Source organism: Triticum urartu, chromosome 7A (assembly GCF_056163025.1).
Source record: "Triticum urartu cultivar PI428250 chromosome 7A, HENAU_Tu73, whole genome shotgun sequence".
NCBI lineage: Eukaryota > Viridiplantae > Streptophyta > Magnoliopsida > Poales > Poaceae > Triticum > Triticum urartu.
Window position 1 is genome coordinate 740450981 of NC_141879.1, and position 15563 is coordinate 740466543.

Below are 15563 nucleotides of genomic sequence, written 5' to 3' on the forward strand. Positions count from 1 at the left end.
GAAAACCCCCCAAATCCTTTTAACCAGGAGCGCCCCAACTGCTTCTGTTCGTCTTGCGCCGCCGCCGCCGCCGCTGTAGTCGTGTGCCTCCGATTTCCGCCGACTCGATCCCGACGTTGTTTGGCGCCGGTGACAAAGCGAACCAGGCGGACGTCTCGACAGCAAGTCTATGACGAACTGACGTTGTTCGCCGCCGGCGACGAAGCGGCCCAGGCAGTTGTCTTGACGGCCAAGCCATGACAAACTGTCGTCGTTCGGCTCGGGTGACGAAGCCTCTCATATCAGGCGCTATCTTCCTGGATGGTCTACCCCGACCGAGATGATTCCTTCATAGGAAGTTGTAGTGTCTCGTTTTCAGGACGTAGGCTGTACTCAGCAACAGTTGTACTTGTGCAAGTACTGTCCTGTTGCATTCGGCCGACTGACATGCACATTATTAGTGCAAATGACCGTATCAAGTAAACTGTATCAATATTTGCAGCATAATGAATGGCAGTAGCGGGTTCAGATCAGAGGCTCTGGTTGAGCTTTTCCCTGTTAGTTTGCTTGGCATTTTGTAAAAAAAAATGTCCTCTTTGCTGTTGCCAAGAAGGCTACTGACTAATTCAGTTATGTGCTCAAAGCATAAGCTTTTCAGTAAAGCTTTTGAAGTACAGAAGTGGCCTAGGGATGGCTATGTCCGGTTTCTGAACATCTACAAACTTCACAATGTGCTACTGGAATGCAAGTCTGATCAAAAAATAAGGGAGGAAATAAACATGCAGTATTGCCACACAGTACAAGTTTTAATATTAAAAAGAAATTTAATCATGCTTGCATAGCTGGTAAAAGTGTCTAAAATTGATAAATATGTCTGATACTCTGTAGCAATTTGACAAGCATCAAAACCTCTCAGAAATCAAGTCAACTATAATTTGACACGACACAAATTCGCATCGATTACATAATTCAGTACATCAGAGTGTACATGATAACATAGATAAAATCATTTTTTGCTTGGACCATATCAGGAAGCACAATTTGGCTGCATATCTTGCACAGTCACACTCCCTTTCTCTTTTTTGCTTGGACAATTACGACTATCATGAAATACCATTTGCTTGCACGTCTTACACAAGCGTGCGACCTTTGCCTTGCCTTCTTTGTCCTTATTTTTTTGACCCCCCTCCTTGATCTCCTTTCCTCGCTTTATTCTTTTGCATCTCCCCATGGTACGGACATCAGTCGGCGGATGTATATGAACTTCAGTGGGAATATTACAACCAATAAAAGCCTCATATTCCTCTTGCCTTGTGCTTTGGGTGGCTGCAGGGATCATTTGGTCCAAAGGTGCCTCAATGTTCATCACACTTGATGTTAAGAAGTCCAATGCTTCATCTGAATGTTTCGCCTTTTGAATAAGCTCTTCCATCTTATCTCATACACCTGAAATCTTCTTTCTTGTGGCCGCATCAAGTGAATCCATGGGTTTTTCTTCTAGTAGGTTCCCATGTTCATCATAAACATTCTCCCTGCAAAACAAAAGAATGTTGTTAGTCATATGATTTTGGAATAACAATAAGAAATTGGTTGTCATGCATTATTATTTTTACCTTTTGCACCTTTTCTGCCATCTTACATAATGTAGTAGCTAGGAAGCTCATTTTGGTTTTCAATCCTCAATACTTGGATAATATGGCGACATGGAATACCGAGTGACTCAAATAATTTGCACGAACAATTTGCTGTCATGCTTCCAATGTCATAGCAAACCTCCCTAATCTTACCAGATTGACCTCTCAGGGTCACATTTTGTACCCCCACACCTTGTGTAATACTCTGAACACAACAATGGTCTCTAGCAGCAATAACCTGTAGCTGAAATTTCTCGAACACCTCATATGTGAATACCTCACTACCCTGTTTCTCCATTGTCCATGGCGTAAATAGTTGCGGGGTGGTATGTATGCTTCTGTTGTCTGCCATTAATTCTTCCTCACGCTGGCATTCTAAAGCTGTGTCAAACCTAAGCCAAAACTCAACAAAAGCAAGCCTTCGATGAATGAAGCGGTTAAAAAAGGAATTTGCACTTTCTGATCTTGAAGTGGTTCAGAGAATGCCCGCTAGAGATATATCCATAAAGTAGGCCGGTATCCATTTATGTCGAATGCTAAACCTTTTACTCAACCACTCATTTTCCTCCAATCCAAAATCTTTAATGATGGAATTCCACTGTGACTCAAACTCTATTGAAGTTTCCGAACCCCAAACACATGAGTTCAATCTCGTCCAAAATTCAGAATCTTCTCTAATCATAGGTCCAACTTTTTCTGGAACCTTTTCCGTTATATGCCACATGCACAGCCTATGAACGGTGGTTGGAAGAACTTCGTCAATACCATTCTTGATGCTAGTGGCTTCATCGGTTATGATGAGTTTAGGTGCTATCCCTCCCATTGCTTTTAAGAAGGTCTCAAATAACCAAATGTATGACTCATCCTTCTCATTTGATAAGAATGCAGCAGCAAAAAAATACACTTTGTAAGTGATGATTAACCCCGGTAAATGGTGCAAATATCATGTTGTACTGATTAGTGGTATATGTAGAATCAAAGGATATGACATCACCAAAGTGACTATAGTTCTTCCTGCCTGTGGCATCCGCCCAGAACACACGCAATAGCTTCCCCTCATCATTCACGTCAAAATCATAGAAAAATGCTGAATTCACTTCATGCTTTCTAGCTAATTGGGCCACAAACATTTGAGCATCTGCATCTCTGATTTTATACCTGAGTGCTTGGTAGTAATTCTACAAGTCCCTCTTTGAGCAGCCAACATTCGGAATTCCGCCCTCGCTAACTTGCAGGAGCCTATATGCCTGAGAGGTTCCAATGCTTGCCTTATGACATGTGTATAAACTATTCTTTGCCCTCTCACTAACTGTACGATTCGATCTGATCAAATGCCGCTTATTAGGTGATACAAGACCATGAACATGGTGCTCAACCCATGAGTCTATCTTGTAGGTGTTGTCCCCACAAAGTCTAACAAAGATATGGGCATCACAACCGCATCACGTATTTGTTTGCTTACGCCTTTTCTTCAAGGGGTCATCTGTCTCGTTACTATCTTTTGACTTGAATCCTTCCCTATTACACATGAAACGCTTAGTCCAGACCACCTTATTATCAATCTTTTTCTGTTGTCCGATTCGAACACCAAAACCTGATTCATGTGCATATGCCTTGTAGAACTTCTCTACTGCCTCGAGTCCTTCAAATGTCATACCCACTTTAGGCTTCAAGTGCTCATCACATTCAGGTGTAAAAGATGAAGACTGCAATGTCAAGAGTAAACCGGAATAAGAACTTCATGCATAGTTTCAGTTGTTACTGCAAACTGAACTTACAAAGAGGGGTACATCAGTGTTCTTTTGGGGTGTACTAAATCCTCCATGTCTCATATGCATTTGAACGCTATTTATTGGATCCATACTGCTGCACACATGGCCACATGATTAGTCTTTAAACCTACGTACACTCACACGTGTATGCACAAGGACTTGATCTGTGTGTAGTTTTACCTTAAACTTTTGATGCTCTCCATGTCGCTGATTGCAAATGACATCGTTGTACTTACTAATTGCTCATCGGTAGTTGACGCTGCAGCAAAGTATTACCAGTTATAGGGGAGATAAGTCTAGATCGAGAAGTACATGCAGAGCAGAGCAGACTGATGCATAGGGCGTTTGCCGATTGTTAACGTGGGTGGGATCAGACGAGCACGTATAAGACTGGGACGCTACCTGCCTCTCGTCGGTGCCGGACGACGTTGGGATCGAGTCGACAGAAATCGGAGGCACACGACGACGGTGGCGGCGGCGGCGCAAGACGAACAGAGGCAGTCGGGGCGCTCCTGGTTAAAAAACTTTGGGGGGTTTTCTGTGAATTAAGATGGTTGTCAAGTTACAAAGCGGGCATGTAAATGTAGTTAGTTCCTAGGCTGCACATGATGCTCATGATTTAGATCGTGGGGTTGAAACGGAATGGCTACACGGACACACGAACTAGGTAGGATTCACCAAATATGTTGCCTTATATAATTGTAAACTATTTATTTAATATATGTATCTTTTTTCATGCATGATAAATATGATTTATAATTGGTAAAATATATAATGAGAAAATCAAATTATCCATGCAGCTAGCTTAATTATTGGGTTTACAATTAGCACGGGGTATTTAATGTTTTTTGTGAGAACATGTCGTTAGCGCTTCATGCTTAATTACTGGGTTCTAAACTATTTGTTCTTTTGTACATGGGTTGCCCTTGACAGTCTTAACAGAAATTGAAATAAGGAACAAACTTTGGGGAAAAAATGGAAACCAAATGGACACTTCATATTTTGGTAAGATCAGAGGCATGATGGTGAGGCACATTGGCTTTTGGGTAATTGGAAGGAAACTTTTAAACACGAATTATATATGGCGTTACCCCATAGAGTTAGGAAAGCAATATGTACTACTCAAGAATGGCTCGATAATCTAATGTGATCATCTTCCTTATTTCTATCTTATGCGTGCTTGTTAAAATTAACTTATTTGTATAAGACATCCTACTGTTTCCTGTACCTTAATCATATACGTCCAATCATATATGCTTCATTGTTCTGATATAAGAAATGATGAGACAACATAATTTGACAAAAAGCCAAAAAAATAAATCAATAAACATGCATCCATGGGATGAAAAATAATTCGAGATTTCATCCATCTCTGAACAGAACTACAGGAGGCGTTGCAAAAAATAATGAGCAAATCATGTAGCACAACCTTATGGTCAAGTTGCCAGATAATAGGAGGATTACTAATGGAGCTATCAGCAGCCTGCTACGATTCCCTCAAAACAAAAAAAGGAATATCCTGCCACGTGGTATAGATGCCATGAGGGGGAGGACATAATATGCAAATCATGTAGCATAACCTCACGCTAAAGTAGCAAGATGATAGGAGGATTAGGAATGGAGCAATCAGAAATAAACTGCTACATTTCAGATTTCACACAAAAAAGAAGGAACAGAATGCTTACCACTGCCGCCCGGCGCCGCCGCCCCAGGCCGCCCCGCCCCCCTCCTCCACCGGCCCTGCCCCAGGTGAGCTCTCCTCCTCTTTTTTTTCTTTTTTTTTTCTGTTTTTTTAGTTTTAGGTTTATGTTTAGTTTAGATTTAGTTTTAGTTTTAGTTTTAGGTTTAGTTTTAGGTTTAGGTTTAGTTTTAGTTTAGTATTATGTTTAGATTTAGTTTTTTCCTTTTTTCTGTTTTTTTAGTTTTAGGTTTATGTTTAGTTTAGATTTAGTTTTAGTTTTAGATTTAGGTTTAGGTTTAGGTTTAGTTTTAGTAAAGAAGAAGAAGAAAAAAAGAGGAGAGGAGGAGAAGAAGAAGAAGAGGAAAAAGGAAAGGAAGAAGAAGAAGAGGAGGAGAAGAAAAAAGAAGAAGAGGAAGAAGAAGAAGAAAAAATAGGAGAGGAGGAGAAGAAGAAGAGGAAAAAGGAAAGGAGGAGGAAGAAGAAGAAGAAGAAGAAGAAGAAGAAGAAGAAGAAGGAAAAAAAGGAAGAAAGGGAAGAAAAGGAAGAAGAGGAAGAAGAAGAAAAGGAAAAAAGAGGAAAAAAACCCGACCCGACCCGGCACCCCAACCCCGACCCGGCACCCCGACACGACACCCCGACCCCGAGACCCCGACCCCGGCACCCCGATCGACCCCGACCCCGACCCCGACACCCCGACCCCGAGCCTGACCCCGACACCCGACCCCGACACCGACACGGCACCCCGACCCTGACCCGGCACCCCGACCCCGACCCGGCACCCCGACCCCGACCCGGCACCCCGACCCCGATCGACCCCGACCCCGACCCCGAGCCTGACCCAACACCTCGACACCGAGCCTAGCCTATGGTATGATTGTTGTATATGGAGTTGATTGCCTACGGACTACAACCCTCCGGTTTATATAGACACCGGATAGGGTTAGGGTTACATAGAGTCGGTTACAATGGTAGGAGATCTTGAATATCCGCATCGCCAAGCGTGCCTTCCATGCCAAGGAAAGTCCCATCCGGACACGGGACGTAGTCTTCAATCTTGTATCTTCATAGTCTTGGAGTCCGGCCGAAGGTATAGTCCGGCTACCCGAACACCCCCTAATCCAGGACTCTCTCACATACTAATGGCGCATGGTGTTCTATACTAATGGCGCACGGCTGGTGCGCCATTAGTATACCAGATACTAATGGCGCACCAGTGGTGTGCCATTAGTAAAAAATACTAGTGGTGTGGTACTAGTGGCGCACCAGTAGTGCGCCATTAGTAGGCAAAACCGGTGCGCCACTAGTAGCCCTTTTCCTAGTAGTGACCAACAGGGGTAGCCGGGGTAATAGGATCACAAAGATCTCCATGCACTAGCTCAAGAACTTTGGAGGCTCTATACTTTGCCTCCCACGAAAACTTTGCTCACGTTGCTTCCCAGCGAGTTATCCATTGCACACTTGATCCAAGTGATCAATACTTGGCAGCCCTTTGACCATTTGCTTCTAACCTAGCTACTTTAGTGGAGAAGAGACCCTTCTAGTTTGTGTAAATGTTCACGCTGAGATGACATTCGAGAATCTTCCTGTTAACATTATTTCCATATGAAAAGTATTTTTGAAAATAAAAATACAAATAAAAAGAGATTCTTACACATAGAAGACAAGAGACCCTTGGAGGTTTGTGTAATTTTTCACGCCGAGATGACATCCGAGAAGCTTGGTAAAAAAACAGAGTTCAAATTAGCTTCCTCTTTTTTCTTTTCCTGTTTTCTCCACTCAGTGATTTTGTTAGAACGACACATGTTTATTCAGGCTGCCACCGATGGATACAGACGACATCTCCTTGGCGCTCAACACAGACTACTCGGAATCACCGGCGCAGACTCTTTGTTGTCCGTCCTCCTTGCGCTCTCATTCGAGCCACTGCCACCGCCAACCTCTGTCCAAGCCACACCAGGTTCCGCTCCATGTAGAATGGAGTCCTCCACCACGCCTCCTAATTGGGCGTACGACTCACTTGATGCACTATCCTCCTGCTCCTTGCTAGCGCGACGCTGGTGCCATATCTCTGGCCCTACGCATTCGGCAGGCCAGTGTATTCCTATGTGCATGTGATCGTGCAGTCGATGACTACACCCTGTGCGGGGTCTGGTTCGCGATGGGGCTGGTGCTGGGGTCGTCGTACGCCAAAAATGCACCAACTTTTCCTCTCCCTACCAGGTGCTACCTCCCTCAGATCTCCCTAGATCCACACTGATTTGCACAAAAAGCATCACTCGCAAGGGGTGGAAACAGAGATGGTCAACGACACCAAGCCAACAAATGCACGCTAGCCTTTTTGTCAGTTTTTGACTTCTTTACTGCTTTGTGACGATTTACGGGTAGGGTTATGTGGATCTAAGGGGGTTTGCTTTGTTTTACCAGTACTGAAACCTTTCTAAAGCATCCACCAGTTCCCAACCCCACTCTATAAAAAAACTACTCTAGAAATTGCTCTCTCAAATCCTATCTTTCTCAGTTCTCGGCCGGTCAAAAAAAGGAAAAAAAATTGCATCGCTGGCGGCGGCTGCGGTTACGGGGGCAGCAGTGGCAGTCTGCCCAAAGCGATAGCGCAGCAGCAACACCATGGCCTCTCCAGGCTCCACTCTGTCATATCCCATGACTTTTAGCGGATCCATTTATGGATTAAGGCAAGCATCTCGGAATTGGAACATTCGTTTTAATGAAGCTGTCAAAGAGCTTGGCTTCATCAAGAATGACTGTGATCATTGTGTATTCAAGAAGGTCAGTGGGAGCTCAGTTGCATTTCTGATCTTATATGTGGATGACATATTATTGATTGGAAATGATGTTCAAATGCTTGAATCTGTGAAGGACTCATTGAAAAATAGTTTTTCTATGAAGGACTTGGGAGAAGCAGCTTACATTTTGGGAATCAAGATCTATAGAGATAGATTGAGAAGGCTTATTGGATTAAGCCAGAGTGCGTATATTGACAAGGTGTTGAAGCGGTTCAACATGCAAGATGCCAAGAAAGGTTTCTTGCCCATGTCACATGGCATTAGTCTTAGCAAGACTCAGAGTCCTACGACTCCTCATGAGCGAAGACGCATGGATGGGATTCCGTATGCTTCGGCTGTTGGGTCCATCATGTATGCTATGGTATGTACTCGTCCCGATGTTAGTTTTGCTCTTAGCGTGGTGGGCAGATACCAGGCTGATCCAGGTGAGAGTCACTGGACAACGGTTAAGAATATCCTTAAGTACTTGAGAAGGACTAAGGATATGTTCCTGGTTTATGGAGGTGAGGATGAGCTCGTTGTAAAGAGTTACACCGATGCTAGTTTCCAAACAGATAGGGATGATAGTCGATCGCAATCTGGGTTTGTGTTCATTATGAACGGAGGAGTAGTGAGCTGGAGGAGCTCCAAGCAAGATGCGGTAGCTTCTGAAGGACTAAGGTTGTGCAGACACATATCCATGACTAGTATACGACTCGGTTGATGACTATGTTTCACAAGTCATGTGCATGGAGATGCTAAACCGATAGTATGGGCTCGGGGATGGAGATCACTGAGCCGAACATACCCACTTTGAGACGCAGCGAGATATAGTCATCTGTTAGTCTGAAGTGCAATGTTTATGCCACGTCCTAGACCTGAGGTCCTCGCATGTTCTCGGGATGAGGATCGACTCACTTAGGGTCTATCAAACGCTACTCCGTAAATGGGTAGTTATAAAGGTAGCTTTCGGGTGAGTCGTGAGACATGCCGCGAGACATGGTTGACCAAGATGGGATTTTCCCCTCCTATTTGGAGAGATATTCTCTGGGCCCTCTTGAGTGATCAGATTCGGAAAGCATGGCCATGCGACTTGGTTTAAGTGTTAACCCAGTTCGGGAATTTGTATCATGGTTTCGAGAAGAGAGGTCGAGCTATCACAAGGGTGACAAGTACTCGCCTTGAGCTCGACAACAAATATCGTGAGGCAAAAGGAATGTTGCATATGCCACATTGTTGAGGTTCGTCAAACGACTTTACGCCCACATGGGAGTTGGCACGTTCTGCTAGGAGCCGCTACCAACTATCGACTCTGGTCGTGTCCATGTGTACTTGAACCTATAGGGTCGCACACTTAAGGGGCTGCAGCCCATTCGGATTGGATCCGAGTGGAAAATGGATGTGCACTCCTAGTGGGCTCAAGTGTTGAGCCCACCTCGGAGGTCTATATAAAGGGGAGTGGGCACACCACTCAGGGTTGATCCAATTGAACCCTGGTTAGCCACCGCCACTCCCCACGCCCATGCCACGCGACCGGACCTAGCAGTCCGCCGCTCGACGCGGCTCCCCGTACGTGTGGATACCTTGGAGGCATCGCATCTGCGGTGCTTGGAAGAACCGTTCGAGGGAACCACGAGGTGCTGTTCGCGGGAGATCACCGTTCACGGGTCTGCGCTGTTCGCGGGAGATCGGCTACACGCATCGCCAACTCTACTTCCGCTGCGGTGACTGCGCGTCTAGTGGTAAACCCGTTCCCGTGATCTATTTCCAGCAGCATGATCTTGGGTGCGCGGTAGAAAATTTTATTTGGTGCTAGCGTAGCGTACCGCGTGTTCCAACAGAGTCAACACTGCTACATGGTGCATCTTACTCTCACCTGCAGCAAGTTACCTATTACTTCTATATTTTTAGTGCATCATTTCATCATCAGCAGGTCCAACTCAATTAACTCCAGCAACATCTGAGTAAGAGTCAAATATTTCTATTATATCTCTGCCGGTCGTTGTTTTCTTCCCAGGGTAAAAGAAAAACTACTAACATTGTACCATTTAATTTCCATCTGCCATTGTAGCTAGATCATTTTCTCAACAAAAAATAAATAAACCCACCCGGAATGTGTGACAAAAACACAAGTCTGTATTATCATGTTCACTACCAAAGCACTGATCCTCAAAGCAAAATACGTAAGCATCATATTTAGTTCAGTTCTGATCATCAAACATTCAATGTGAACATTTTTTAAAAACTTAAAAAAAAATAAAAACAAGAACAAAAATTTGAAACCAAATTTTTTTCCCAGAACATTTTTTGTATAAGTGTAGAATTGTTTTTGAAAATAGGATTTTTTAATCCACAAACACTATGTGAAACTCCCCAAACATTTTTTAAATTTGTGATTTTTTTAAAAAAAGGTGACATTTTCTGAATTTGTGAAAACATTTTGAAGGGACATTTTTTGAATCGATTATCTTTTTTCAAATCCTTGAGAGGTTGAACTGGCCCAACTGGCGTCTGATGAGAGCGATGTCATCACCTAGTAGGGCCAAGGCCTGAGAGTTCTTTTTCCTTTCAATTTCTTTCGTTTTGTTCTCTTTTTCATTTATTCACTTTTTTATTTATTAAACTTTATTATTACTTTTTGAAACCATTTGAAAAAATTGAAATATTGCTTGCAATACATAATGGTTTTAAATTAAGTTTTTACATTCTTTTTTCCTTTAAATATTTGTTAAATGCTTTTATAAACATTTACCGGTTTCATATTTATCCCTTTTTTATTTATTAGTTATGTTAAAAACTTAAAATAACAGTTTTAAGTATCTGTTTAAATTGTTATTTTAAATATATTTTTTCTTAAAATCTGTTATTTTAAATGTATCCGCCGTAGATTAGTGTAGTGTATCCTGTGTGGATTAGTGTAGACTAGTCGTCGACCCGTGCATCTGCACGGGCTAGTCATTTTGAGAACACATGAAGATATTAATAGGTTATCCGATACACATAGATATACATATTAAAATATGTAAATTCCTGAAATTCACCTATTAAATATTAATAATGAAATAATAGAACAAATTGCTTAACATATAACCAAATGTCTGAAATTTGTTATCTAGGATAAGTACATTAGCTTATACAACGAAACTCATAAGACAACTATGCACCCATAGCATCCAGATGTTCATAGCCCATGGAACATTTTTAAAACACTTAAATTATATTTGGAACTATGTTAGGTAATTATACTCGCAAGATACTTCGAAACTCAAACAATTTGACTGGTTCTTATCATAGAGTAAAATATTCTCAAATGGTACTTATAAAAATCAATCATATGTCCAAAAAACATTTGAAAGGGCAATCTCTAAAAAGAAAATGGAATAAGTGTGTACCATTAACAATGCAACAAAATTACAAACCATCTTCTAACAAAATAGTACACCATAGATAAGAACCCACAATGAATTAGTATGTGGCACAAACTAAAATACCTATGGTCAGATTAATTGACAAAATATTATCGATGCATTAATGTTTCAGTACACCCAACCATGGAATTGAATAGAAGCCAAAGGAACAATTTTTAATTTGTAGTATGTGGATAAACATAGTTGCGGTTTTATAATCAAAAAGTAAAATTTTATTTAAATGAGAACAAAAGAATGATAAATGTAGGCTACTACAAATTAGCAAGAAAATAAAAAAACAAATAATAATTCGACCAAACTCGTTGCAAGTGTTTGCCAACATGCTAGACTTAGCATCAGATAACATAGCTTCGGCAGGGAGTTCATTTCTCTGTCCAGCACATAGACATTGCCATGTACCTGTTTATATATAACCCGTCACCTAAGAACCATGTGAGCTGATTCCCTTAGCAGTCATGATAGTCCAATGGTATCATAACAAAGCTAGGGATATGTTAAATTCAACTCACATATGGAAAATTATTATATTCTATAAGTTAGACTATCATCCGGTTTATTTGAGCAACTTATTAAGGAGGTAATATATGCATCCACTATAAATAGAAATCAATCTCATGGCGGAAGGATCTGCTCCTGACTTATGAGTGTGTGTATCTATATGTTTGCATCGGATAAAATCCAGTGGAAGCATATCACATCATTGTTCCAAGAAACTGAAAAGGTAAGAGCACATCTTAAAATCTAACGGCTACTGCTCAACTAAACGTCCAGTGTTGTATATAAATTTAGTACTATCATGTCGCTTCTAAGTATGCTTAGGCATGTCGACATGGGGATGATAATGCAACGGTAAATGTGTAAACAATGTAATCATTGCTTTAATATTTCCTTACCTTTTAGTAATCAGTAACAATTCGCCATATTCTTGTATCTAAAGTTATTGGATAAGCTGCGCAGACTGGTCCAATTCATCTGCATAAGTGATGTCAAAGCGAATAAATGGTAAAATGGAGAGAACCAAATAGAGGAATAGTCAGTAGATGCGGAAAAAAAAATGGTCTGCATTGTCGAGCAATGTGATCATTCTTAGAGTGGTTTGAAGCATCGGCCATCAACTAATATTGTATACCTGTGCAAGTTGTGTAGACGGCAAGTAGTAGTAGGCCTAGCTCGATCCTCGTCGGGTAGTAATCACCAAGGGCAACAATATATGCTCAAGTCAGCTAGGCGGCTGCACTAAACTGTCTCCATTGGGGTTGAGACATGTATATGGTTACTGCTCAACTATACAATCTTGCTTTGATGGAGAATCCATCGGTGCAGCAATGGTGAATCCATGGCGTGGAGTATGGAGGCTAAAGTAAATCTTACTTCCTCGATGGATGGATGCATCCTGATGTGTGATGTGTATGCCAGCGCATGGACATAGGGTAAACAAATCCTGCTTTGATGAAGAGCCTAACGGTGCTGCGGTGGAAAGAGGAGAAAAGCGGCGGCTAGACCCACGCCACGAATCGGAGAACCCGAGGGCTTTACGAAGGAAGGATGCAGGGTTGGGATACCTCACGTCTTCACGGGGATCGTATGGAACTCTTTTTCTTTTTTGAAGCTACCGGACTCTTTTTTATATAGATATAATCGCACGGCATTGTTTTTTACCTAAATTGCAGAAAACGAAGAAAGTAAAATTTTTATATAACAGATCAAAGGAACATGAATTTTGAAGATTATTCAAGGCACAAATCAAAAGGTAAGGAGTACGAAAATTGAATCAAATCTTGGTTTTCCTGTTACTATAAGCAATACAAACTGCATGCATACTCTCACAACATGATTCAAAAATGGTACAGAAAATCGCTAGAAAATAATTTGATAGAAGATGCTTGGCTAATCCGAATCCAATGGTAAAGTTGTGATGGATTCAAGTATAAATCAGGAAAAGAATAAAATACTTGAACTTAATTTTTTTTAACACATGGTTGCGACAGGCACAACATGATAAAGAGCCATATCATTGCCTCTCATCTCACACATTACACTCCCAGTTTTCTTCCATGTCACCAAAGGGGAATAATCTTTTTGTCAGTAAGATTGATAATAATCAATTCATATTACTGATGACAGAAAGGCCTATTCCAACCTTCTAGCGAACAAACAACTACCACAACCACAACCACAACATGGTATAATTTAAGAACCATAAGAAGTCAGAATAAGAAAAACTTATGCAAACAGGGAGAAAGAAGTGCACACTTGGGTAGAATTGGAGAGGAGCAGTACAGAGCACTTGTGCTGTTTGCTTAAAGTGTTGGAGCATGTACTCTTGGATCTCCCCAAATGCAAATACGTATCCGTTGAATGCTTATAAATTGATTCACGTGTTGCTCCGGACTGGGCTCTTCTTTAACTGAGATGATCCGTCGAGTTGCGACGTACTTTCTGGTCAAAGAGATATGTAAAAACTGGCTCCATTTGCTCCCTGTTGCGATGTTGCCTGAATCGATCTCCAAGTATACAGCTAGCTTGTGAAAAACAAATTAATCAACCTGCAATAACACACCCGAAAATACATAATGCCAGAATCTATCTATGGCCGAAGACAAATAACAATATATGTACATGCATGCACAGTACGTGAATCAATCAGCTAGCTGCCATGTACTTGCCTGTTTCCGCATCCGGTCAGTTCACAAAGTAGTCGAATTAGCTTCCATATGTGCATGATCGCTGGAAAGAACTCTGCCTGTTGCATCGGCGAGGTCAGACTGTGCCACCAAGACATCGGTCAGAATTTGGAATCCTTCTTCATCAACCATAGACATCCCGGAGAGTGGTAGACGTGTTAGACGTTGATGGGGAGATTGGATCGGCGGCCCCTAACAAATCTTGGTATGATTCAACGGTTTAGAACCAACAGGAGGATCACATCAATGCATCCATGTATGGAAAACCTATAAGTAGCCATCTATGTGTCAGATGTTCTAGATCAAAGCCAGGGGCGGAGCCAGGATTTGGACATGAGGGGGGCGAAAAGCCAACGTTCACAACAGTCATAGAATATCACAATGTTTTAAGTCTCACCGTAGCTTTGATGACAAATCATAAAATATTTGTTTGGAACTACAAAAGAATGGTCAATTTCTATTAACTTAAATTGAGCTCTACAACCATGAGCATTGAACAAATTGATAATGTGAACTTCGGTGTGTTCCTTGCCATTATAGACAATCTTGCAATGTCAAAGAAAATCATTTTGTATCAAAAACGTGTCTTGACTAGGCGAAAAAGTTTTTCGGTTGTCGTGGCTGACACTAGAAGATTTATGATCAACCATAGTAATCTATCAACGATTTAGTATGTAGTAATTTTACTTGTTTAAAATTATCCAATGGTCAAATCGGCTGCCGGGTATGGGTCACCCATCGGTCCGGCGCACTCCTCAACCAGGACGCCTGCCGGATATGAAGCCGCCGCAGCCCACCTGCTATCAATCCATCTTCAGAGTTGTACTGTTGCATCTACCTTGCCCGGTCTAGCTGCCGTTGACATCATCACGACGCCAGACCGCGTCACCCTCCTGCGCGAGTCCATCTCTGTGCATCGGACACCGAATCACCATAGCGCCATGCCACCGAGACCCGCCACCATCAATGAGTGAGATGACACACCGCTCCACCAAAGAATCCGTCCTCTGGTCCCTCGATCACGTGTGTACCTCCAAGAAAAACGCCCCCAAGGGGGAACGACACCAGAGCGCCGCCGTCATCCGATCATCCGATCTAGGGTTTCCCCCGGAGGTAGCAGAGAGTGGCCTTGAACTTCTCCACAGAGATCCCTTCAAGAAGGGAACGATGCAGATAGCGCCGCCACCGCCGGCCTTGGCAGTAGCCGAAAGCAAGTTTTCACCCAGATCTGTTCGAAGGAATCCAACTCTCGTGCACGGCCGCCGCCACCACTAGGCTGAGCAAACACCGCCGCCGGCACCTCCACGATCAAAGTCATCGGCGGAGCCTGGCCACCAAATGCACCACCACCGCCATCCCGCAGGGCCACCATCCCCTCCCATCTCCAAAGCCTCCATCCCCGGAAGGGATGCCACGCCGTCGAGCTAGCAGGGCGTCAGGGGAAGGTGCTAGGAACGGAAGTGACCTGCTGCCCTACGGCGCTGTTGAGGAGAAGGAGCCCCGCATCCCATCTCGCAGAACAGGTGACGAGCAGCCCCATCGCTGCCAACGCCATGAGGGCTTCTCCCGGTGGCACTCGTCGGCGGTGGCGAGGGGAAGGGAACC

General features: G+C 42.8%; 1 pseudogene; it reads right to left on the reverse strand.

Annotated features, from left to right (window-relative positions):
• Nucleotides 1-1006: 1006 nt before the first annotated feature.
• Nucleotides 1007-15330, reverse strand: LOC147962580 (protein FAR1-RELATED SEQUENCE 5-like; annotated as a pseudogene).
• Between the last annotated feature and the right edge of the window lie 233 nt (nucleotides 15331-15563).